This window comes from Lemur catta, chromosome 1 (genome assembly GCF_020740605.2).
Source record: "Lemur catta isolate mLemCat1 chromosome 1, mLemCat1.pri, whole genome shotgun sequence".
NCBI lineage: Eukaryota > Metazoa > Chordata > Mammalia > Primates > Lemuridae > Lemur > Lemur catta.
Genome location: NC_059128.1, coordinates 37,772,561 through 37,783,466, shown reverse-complemented (window position 1 = coordinate 37,783,466; position 10,906 = coordinate 37,772,561). Strand labels below are relative to the sequence as shown.

Genomic DNA, 10,906 nt, shown 5'->3' with positions numbered 1-10,906 from the left:
GAAGCCATAAAAGAGGTTTAAGCGGAGCAGTGACTGCAATGTGATAGTCTGAAGGGAGAGAACCTAAGCCAATGGTTCTTAAAGTGTGGTCCCCAGACCAGCAGCATCAGCATCATCTAGGAACTTGTCAGAGCTGCAAATACTTAGGTGCCACCACAGACCCACCGAAGCAGAAATGATGGGGATGGGGCCCAGCAATGAGTGTTTTAACAGCCCCTTCAGGTGACGCTGATGTACCCTGAAGTTGGAGGACCGATGGCCAGCATTACCCCTGAATCCCATGCTCAGAAGGATTCCCAGAAAGTCACAAATCACACCTGTTTTACAGACGAGTGTGGCTTGGCCTACGCAGGGCCACCACTTAAAACTGTACAGGCTGGCAGTGTACATTTCTAGAGGGAATTGTCCAGAGAGACCACCGTGACCCCACTAGCTGAGGGCTTGGAGAAGGTAGAGGAAATCCCAGGGACCCACATCTTTACCTTATTGATTAGGATTTCCTGTAGCCTAAAGGGAAGGTAGTATAATAATCTAATATTTCAGGATGTTGTAAATTTTCAGTTATAGAATGAATTGACATTTGTCAAATGAGCCCATTTTCTTCCTTTGGGAAGTGACTGTGTGTGAAACATTATCTGTCATATAAAGGAACAATACAGATTCTTTCAAAAGTAATCATCTTTGGAAACACTTTAAATGTTCAAAAATAAGAGATTGGCTAAATAAATGATGGTACATCCTCAAACATAATATTATGTAGCATTATAATTGATGATTCATAAAATCATGTAATGTCATTTAAATTTTAAAAATTGCAATGGTTATGTCCTATATGATTTCAGTTTTGTAAAAAAGTACATAAGCAGTATGTATGAATAGATACTATATATGAATAGAAATAATAATGTTAATAAGAAATGTTAACAATTCTTATCTCTAGGTGGTAAAATTGCATGAGTTTTACTTTCTTATTTTAATTCATTTATATTAAAAATTTTTTCATAATGAACATGCATTTTGGGATAAGAAATAAAAGTTGTTTAAAATAAAAGAGAAGGAAGAAAACATGATGGAAATATGCTAATATTTAAAAACCTGAAATTTAAAAAAATGTATATAACAAAACTGCCATAAATAAAGTGAAAAGAGGAGTCAAACTGGGAAGATGTTTGTAAATTATGACAGTGGGTAAATAATAAAAAGAATATCCTAATATAAAAGTTGGCTAAAATCATGAACTGTGATATGTAAAAGGAGAAATATAAATGTATTTTTTAAAAAGAAAAAATATTTAACCTTGCCAGTACTCAAAAAAATGAAAAATTAAAACAATGTACACTTTTTACTTATCTGATTAACAGAGATTAAAATGAATAATCCAGGGTTTTATGAGTGTGAAAAATGAATTATTTATTATGGTTTTGACAAGCATATAAACAATGACAAAATTTTTGGATACAAATTTCAAAATATATTCTGAAAGCCTTAAAATATAGCCTTTGACCAGATAGGAATTTTTTCTAAGAACATAATCAGATTATTGTACATAGTACAATAAAAATTGAAAAGATGCTTAATCTTATTGCTAATCTGAGAAACTAAATTAAAACAATGTTATCTTGCTATCTTTCATCCATGAGACCGTCAAAAATTTTAAATTTTTCCAGTGTCAAGCACCAAAAAATTCCAAACTTTTTGGGTACATATATTATGTAAATGTATAAAAACAGATTATAATACTCACCCAAACTCATAGTTATTTCCTCTGCAGAGAGGAAGGAGGGACCAGAAGAGAAGGTGGTGGCTAAAGGGAATTTTCATTTTACCTGGAATGGTTTCTCATCTTCTTTTTTAAAAGAAGAATGTTTGCATATTAAAAAAATATTTATATACGTGGAAAGGCTGAGAAACAATGTGTTGAAACATTAGTAGTAGTTAATTCTGGGGAGGGGGAAATGTGTGTTTATTAGTTTCTGCTTTCTACATTTTTTTAAATTAAATATTCAAGCTCATCCCCAAAAGAGATGTATATAAAGAATCGTTACCACAGCATTGTTTTAAAAAAAAGAAAAAATTAAAAACAACTTAAAAGTTCCAAAATAGAGCATTAATTAAATTATTGTATACCATTTAAGAAACTATCATTAAAACAATAATTTAGATGCAGACATTTTAAAACTCACAACAAGTTTAAGATAATTATTAAAGTTTTAAAAAAGCAGGTGCCAACAGAATTTATGTTAAGAATTCATTTTTGTGAGAAAGAAGCAAACATTTCCGAGTGACGGGTCTGTGGGCAACTTCCTTTTTGTGTATTTATATTTTCTAATGCATCTAAAGAGAGCTTTTACCGGTTAAGTAATAAAGTCAATAAAAGAAAAAACAGTCCATCGAGGGAGGATAGGGAAAAAAGATAAGTCAATGTTAAACTGAACATCACTCTAGGTGATATTCAAGATTTTTATTTAGCTTCTATATATCCCTTTTATTATCTTTTTCAAAACCTTCCTGGCATCTGCTTTCCCCATGAAGGCATTCAGGATTCCATGCAGCCCAGGAAAACTCTCTGATGGGCAAAAAGAATTTGAGATATAATGTCACACTAAAATGCAAGTGATTTGTTGTGTTAACTTCCTAATGTGGGGCAGCTGATGACACAGAGCAAGGAGCTCCATGTGTAGGGAACTGGGGTCTGGTCCCCACCAGTATTTCTACACTGTAGAGAGCCAGGGCCTCTTCCCTAGAATGCCCTGCAGTGCTTGTTGAAAATGAAGCTCCACGCCAGGCCTGACCCTCAGGATGTGAGTCCTTGGCACTGCCAGTAACATACAGCCTCAAGGATTCCTATGCTCGATAAAATTTGAAACTCTTTGCCAAAGACTAATCATCAAATCTCTGTGATTTTTTCAGAAACTTTGATCTTCATCTAAGTGCCAGTCCTAACAAATTGCTGAGAGCATGATGTATAATAGTGCCCTTGAGCTTGGTTTGGAAAGCCCAAACCCCAGTGAAAGCTATTATCATCAGGCCCTGGAGGCAAAACATTTGCATTTTAAAGAGGACCAGAGACAAGGACATGCTTTCAGAGTGAATTATCTTTAAGTAGTTCTAGATAGGAAAGATGGTATGGGTCAGGGAATTTCTCTCTATCCAAACCACAGAGGAAACTGTGCAAAAAGCCAGGCACAGGCCTATCAAATGGGTGATGAGAGTGCAAGGACATAAGTCAAACTCCCTAGAATGCAGAGAATGTTTCTGATCCATCACAAAGAAAGTCTGCTTTTGAAAAAGGGCCCTCTTCAGTCCTAAGTACCTGAGGATGATAACAAGTATTGCTAAACTGCCTCTTAGAAAACTTTTTAAATGGTTTGTCCTATCCCTTTCCTGCCTGCAACCAATTTCTGGCTATAGGAGGTGACAACAGAACAAGAAAGAGTGAAGTACCCCATCCTCAGTAAATGTGAGCAGTGGAGTGGAATGTTCTAGATCTACATTGCCCCCTGTGGTAGCCACTGGCCACACGTGGTTATTGAGTGCCTGAAACATGGCTAGTCTAAACTGAGATGTGCCGGCAAGTGTAAAATACAAATTGATTTTGAAGACTTAGTATGAAAAAAGGTGTAAATAAGTTAATTAATAATTTTAAGTTGATTGTATGTTGAAATGATATTTTGAATATATCTGGTTAAACATATTATTAAAATCTATTTCTCTTGTTTCTTTGTACTTTTTAACGTAGCTACTAGAAAATTTTAAAGTATGCATGTGATGGCTTGTATTATATTTCTATCTGATAGTGACACTCTAGAATGAAAAGTAAGCAGGTGCTGCCTAGCAAAATATATAAGCATGGTCACTCTATTGTCTTGCAACTTAGCCCAAACAGAAACACAGTTTCCATATTGAAAATGCCTCCCTTGGCTGGGCATGGTGTCTCACGCCTATAATCCTAGCACTCTGGGAGGCTGAGGCAGGAGGATCGTTTGAGCTCAGGAGTTCGAGACCAGTCTGAGCAAGAGCGAGACCCCGTCTCTACTAAAAATAGAAAGAAATTAGCTGGACAAATTAAAATCAATTTTAATGTTTAATAAAAAATTAAAAAAATAAAGCCTCCCTCTGACCTGTGCTCAAGTTGCTGAGAGATTTCTCCCCTTTTCTCTGGTTAAGTCTCCTGTGGTGCAATGAAAAATGCACTCTTATTTTTATTTTTTTAGTCTCTCAGTTTCTCAAGATCAGGGGCCATGTGTGGTTCTATTTGTTGCATGGCTGTTCACCCACTATCTCTGAATGCAAGATCAAGATCTAGCACACATCAGAGATGACCCACAATAATCAACATCAGGGCAAACTCCCTTCTATAGGTTACACCTGATGGTTGTGATTTCTCATTGATGTTCATGTTTGTAGATGAACAACTATAGCTAATTAATGAGCATTTATTACTAATGAGAAAAGGCTGTTTTAGACATAATAGAGTTCTGGTTAACTGTGAATAATAGTTCTAAAGGCAATTCAACCATCAAAGTCACCTGTTCTGTAGAAAATTTAGGGAGTAAGAATCCATTTAACTAGGAAAAAAAGAAGCAATGAGATTAGAATTGTAAATAGGATGTACATTCAGTAATCACAGCGGGAAGACCTTGGACTGGGAAGAGAATAGTTGGACAGAAGGAATTTCAGATGAGAGTATGGATTTTAGAGCTAAGACACGTCTTTTAAACTGGGTAAAGCTAGAATCTATAACAACTCTGTGTGTTTAATTACATACTGAGCTCTTCTTACAAAATGACTAATAAATTGTGAATGCATCCATACATCTGCAACCTGCAGCCTACCCCAGTACATGTCTATGTGCACACGCACACATACACACAGACTTCACCACACACTGTCGTCCTTTCATGGCTGGAAGCTCCACGGTTCCCATAAGAACTTCTTGTGGGAAATGTGAAGCTTTTCAAGCATGAATCTGAAAAAGTTTAGAGGATTGTGATGTTTAATCTTGAGACATTTGTTATTCTGGGGCTGCTTGTACCAGTGGGCAATTATCAAAACAAGGATTAGCTAAAATCCAGCTTTGGCCAGTTCAGGAAAATCTGTGGGTCAAAGGGAGGAGTTTGTGAAACTCACAAACACAGTTTGAAGGATTAAGCAATTCTGTAACAGTGCCTCTGTGGGACCTGCCCCTATGCCAATACTATTTTCCCCTAAACTCTTACTCTGCTCTGTGTTTGGCGGGGAGGGGGCGGTTAATTTCACGATATACGGCCAACTAGAGATAATTTGTGTTTACAAGTTTCCTAAAAATTCAGATGATTCTGGAAAATTAGAGGCTACCAGTCATTCACACAATTGTGTAAATTTGTTCAGTGACTCCTGAGATACTGTGTTGGAAAAATGGATGCATGAGTTGACTAAAGGGAGAAGGGAGCAAGTAATTTCTGGAACTTGGAGCACTTTAGGATTCAGACAGTCCTGCAAAGGTGCCGTGGTGGAGAATGCAGGGTGCCGTGAGGGAATGGAGGCCCTGGGAGAGGGCATGCCAGCTGTCAAGAGAGCAAGGAATAAAGTGAGGTAGGGGCAAGGATGAGGACAAACTTCAGCTGGCTCAGATTTTCCTAGGGCACCATCCATTGGCTTAGAAAAGGGAAAAAGTATGTTGTTTCCTTTCTTTGGCTCTCATTCCTGCAAAGATTGCTCCCTTTCCCCACCATTCAGACCTCAGCTAACAAGGTCAATAGACTCAACTCTATTCTCGGATGCATTCGTTTTTGTGGTCTAGCCTGGGAACTTGATCATCATTTATAACATTGATCTTTTTTTTTTTTTTTTTTTTTAAGAAAAAAGAAGCATTCTCTAATGCAAGCCAGGGAAATGAGCCAAAATGGACTTTTGAGACAAAGTGATTTTTAAGATATAAACCACCTATACATAGTCATATATTGCTTGATGACAGGATACGTCCTGAGAAATGCATTATTAGGCAATTTCATGGTGTGCCAACAACATAGAGTGGACTTACACAAACCTAAATGGTATAGCCTACTGTACTCCTAAGCTATAGTATAGCCTATTGCTCCTAAGCTACAAACCTATACAACATGTTACTGAATGCTGGAGGCAACAGTAACAATGGTAAGTATCTCTGTATCTAAACACATCCAAACAGAGAAAAGGTACACAGTAAAAATATGGTATTATAATCTTATGAGACCACCATCATGTACGCAGTCTGTCATTATGGGCGCACGACTGTATGTAGTTTGCATCCTCCTAACGGCCTTAGGCAGCTAATAAAGTTGTTTTTATTACTCTTGACATAACTAACCTATGATCCTAGAATAAAGAACAGCCCTTTATATTAAAACATTTCATTTCATAAGAAACTCTCTACATTGCTATACATTGTCTTTTTTTTTTAGAGACTGGCTCTCACATTGTTGCCCAGGCTGGAGTGCAGTAGCCCAATCATAGCTACCTGTAGCCTCGACCTCCTGGGCTCAAGCCATCCTCCCACCTCACCCTCCCAGTACCTGGGACAAGCTGTCCCCAACCTTTTTGGCACCAGGGACTGGTCTCATGGAAGACAATTTTTCCATTGGGGGGGGCGTAAGGGGGGATGGGGAGGACAGAGCCCAGGCAGTGATGCCAGCGATTGGGAGCAGCTGTAAATACAGATGAAGTTTGCTTGCCCCCTGCTGTGTGCTGTCCCCTGCCCACCCCCTCACTGCCATTCCGTAAGTTTCCTGGAAGACAATTTTTCCACAGGACTGGGGCAGGGGTTGCCAGAGGAGCTCTGTGGGCTGGTCCCTAACAGGCCATGGACTGGTACCAGTCCTCCGCCTGGGGGTTGGGGACCACAGGCTGGGACTACAGTCGAGCACCCCTAAGCCCAGCTAGTTTTTTTTTTTTTTAATTTTTTGTAGAGACAGGATCTTGAACTCCTGGCCTCAAGCAATTCTCCCATACACTGTCTTTTTTAAGATTATTTTTATCATTATTTTGCAGACTGGTGAAAATGTTTTTAAGGACAGCATGCTGGGGCCCTGTTTTAAGGGCATGCTGTGTGGTCATGCAGCCTCAGTGCTACTGTAGTTATTCCAGAATTCTCTCTGCATTCCATCTGATACCTACAACAGCCCCAGCTGACTTCCTTCTTTTCCTGGTTCAAAACCACTACCCCTGCTAAACCTATCACCAAATTCCTCTTTCCTGTTTGGGGAAAAACGCTTGGCTCCTGAACCCAGTAAGGAGCTAGGCTCTTCTCAGCTCACGATCTCACGGCACACTTACTTCTGCCCAAGTGGAGTACAATGACACATACTTAGGAACTCCATTTCTAGAATCCAACAGCAAAATGAAATCACAAGAGAAAAATGCAGAGCATTGCATAGCAGTTAGAGGAAGGTTTATTCTCTTCTGTTACCAACACAAGGGGATGGAGATGCCAGTAAATGTTTAACAACTGGATCCCTAGGGGAAGCTTTTACTTGAGCATTTGCAGATTTCTGTGTCATAAATACTTCCACCATGACTGACTTTTTGCTACCCGTATGATGTCACTGAACGTGGAGTTGGGAAGATATGTACAGCAGCACATCATGACATAGTTTTTCCACCATTCAGATTCACAGAAAACCTCAAGAGCATAAATCATAGTAAAAGGTAGTAACAATCAACAAGTAGTAAGTTTTGAATATTTTTATTATCTTTGTTTTCAATATTATTTATTTAATTGTAAGTTTATATGATTTAATTTTCAATGTTGGCTACGTTTAACAACTGGCTCACAAAATTCCTGAAATTTGACAATGGATTTTCTTTCCATGAGGCAGTGCCATGGAGTCCCAGCATACTACTGACCTAGCTCTGCCTTTAGCAGAGAACTCTTCACGTGCATGTTAAGTAGGGATAAGTGTTGCAAAAAGGCTTCCTGAAATGATGGCCGTGAGGATCTGCCACTAGTGAATTAGGACACGATCAAACTTAATAAAAATCCTATGTTCACCTCTGAAATATCTGGGTTTTCTTTAGAGTTTCCCATCCTAGCAAGGACATTACTCAAAGCTACTCAACTTACAAATTCTAGTGAGCTTGTAGCCAGAGGTGATGTAGCTTTAAGCATAGTTAACTTACATGTGTAAGTCAAGAGGGAAACGACCCTGTTATTCAGAATCACCGTTACATATGTGTGAAAAGTAAAGGGGTTATATTTTGTTTGCTTTAAGTATGTTTAGATTTAAATGAGTATAATTTTCTAAAGCAATAACATAAATCTCAGAGAAGAAAACCTGTCACTTGCAGGAAAGCAAAGCCAGAATAAAGCATTCCAATATCTCCTTTTCCCCTTTAACTGGGTGGTTAGTCTTCTGACAACCCAAAATATTATTTTAGGAGCTTGAGACACAGGGAGAGGGCACAGACAACCCAAGAGAAAAGGTTACAATCACAGTTTGGTGAAGAGAAAATACTCTCACAAAGATGATATGCCGTGACATTGTATTGAAGCGTGGCTTTCCATGAGAAATTCCACATCACAAGGTTCTCATGTAAGACAGGACTAAAGTCGCCCCTAATCTTCAAATCCAGTGTCTAAGTGCTAGCACAACCTGCTGTGAAACAAGCCTCTTATATAAATCCTACACACTGTAATATTTCTGCCACAAAGGAGAACACATCTGCAGGATAATTCCCAGCAAAGACAGCTACAAAAACCAAAAGAGTATATAGAATTTTCTCTCTATGGAATACCCAGCCCATCTTTTACTTATAGACAAGGTTTAGCCACACATGGACTGCCCATTTTAGGGTTAAAGAGCCCATGCAGAGATGATGTTTAAAGAGAAAAATAAAATGAAAATTGTGTGACACTCTCAGTAGGGGATATTTTGAAAGCTAACTTAGGATGGTTTGTCTAAAATGTATGGCCAGGAAATTTTTACCAATGGAAGGCCGGTAGAGTCTTCATCTGAGAATTCATGATCAAGAGTGACAGGACCGTGTACCTGGAGGCAAGACCTCAGCCTTCAAACAAACCCCAAAACAATCAGCATCAAGGCTTCTACATCATTCAGTAAGCACCCTGTTTTTTGGTTTCTGTTATTCTTGAAAAGTTTCAGGTTGCTATCTTCAGTTTTTCACTTCTATCTTTATTTCCTAATCAGATGTTCAACTGCTTTAACATCTATGTGACCGTAACACACAAAGCATTGTTGCTGAGATCAAGAAAACCAGTTTTCCCTTATTTGGGTTTATCCATTGTTATGGGCTGAATTGTATACCCCTCCCACCCACCCTCCATTCTTATGTTGAATCATATATTGAAGTCCCAACCCCTGGGATCTTAAGAGTGTGATTTCATTAGGACATAGGGTCTTTACAGAGATAGTCAGGTTAAAGTAAGGTCATTAGGGTAGGACTTAATCCAGTATGACTGGTGTCTTTATAAAAAGAGGAAATTCAGTCACAGAGACAGACACGTGTAGGAGGAAGATGATGTGATGAAATATAGAGTGCAGATGGCCAAAATCCTTCCTTCCCTGACAGCCCTCAGAAGGAACCGACCCTACCGACTGGAATGCAGTTTGGACTTTGGGCATCCAGAACTGTGAGACAATAAATTTCTGTGGTACTCTGTTATAGCAGCCCTAGCAAACTAATACACCTAGCATATCCTAGAAGGCCAGATAACTACAGTCCACAGAAAGTGTTTCCCTTTCCCTTGGACACTCATTCCTACTCGATAGTTTTCTAAACTACCTCATTAACATTATTAAATTTGTTTCAAGTTACTTTCAGGTCATGATTCAATTCTCTCAGAGTGGATACCAGACCCATGTGGGCTAATAGGAAACATCAACCATAACATCTACAAGTCATAAAAACAAGTATCTGTGCAAATTGGCAATATGTATTAAAAGCATTTATATCCTCCTACCCTGTACTTACTTCTAAAAACATAATCAATGATGGGCACAAAAATTGAACTAGGATGTACCATCACAGTTATTGATAATACGAAAAAAGTAGAAATGATTTGTTCTATAATAGAGATTAAATAGAAATGGTTACCTTTAGGCTGCCTGGTAGACACTGGTGCCAGCCATAGTCAACCCCACCGTGTTCTTCCACATGGCCGTGGATGGTGAGACCTTGCTTGGGTCATATCTCTTTTTGAGCTGTTTGTACACAGAGTTCCAAAGACAGCAGACAACTTGCATGCTCTGAGCACTGGAAAGAAAGGATTTGGTTATATGAGTTCCTGCTTACACAGAATTATTTCAGGGTTTACATGCCAGGACAGTGACTTCACACACCATAATGGCACTGGCGCAAGTTCATCTCCGGGGGAAATTTGATGATGAGAACTTCATCCTGAGGCATACAGGTCCTGGCATCTTGTTCACGGCAAATGCTGAACTGAACCTAAGTGGTTCCCAGTTTTTATCTGCACTGCCAAGACCCAGTGGTTGGATGACAAGTATGTGGTTTTTGGCAAGGTAAGAAAGGACATGAATATCGTGGGAGCCATGGAGCGCGTTGGGTCTAGAAATGGCAAGACCAGCAAGATCACCATTGCAGACTGTGGACAACTCTAATCAATTTGGCCTGTGTTTTGTTTTTGTTTTTCTTTTCTGTAGAGGGGGGTGTCTCCCTATGTTGCCCAGGCTGGCCTCCAACTCTTGAGCTCAAGGGATTCTTCCACCTCAGCCTTCCAGGGACTATAGGCTTTTGCCATCACACCTGGTGGGCTTTTGTTTTATCTTACCCTCCAGATCAGACTATTCTTTCTGTAGCTGGGGAGAACACCCTCTACCCCATCTGCATACAATATCCTATAATCTTTGTGCTCTTGCTGCAGTTCTTTGGGTTCCATATTTTCCTTATTCCCCTCCAAGTCTAGCTC

At 39.1% G+C, this 10,906-nt stretch overlaps 1 pseudogene; it reads left to right on the top strand.

The window, feature by feature from the left end:
• Positions 1-255: 255 nt before the first annotated feature.
• LOC123650325 lies at positions 256-10,598 on the top strand (annotated as a pseudogene).
• Positions 10,599-10,906: the final 308 nt, after the last annotated feature.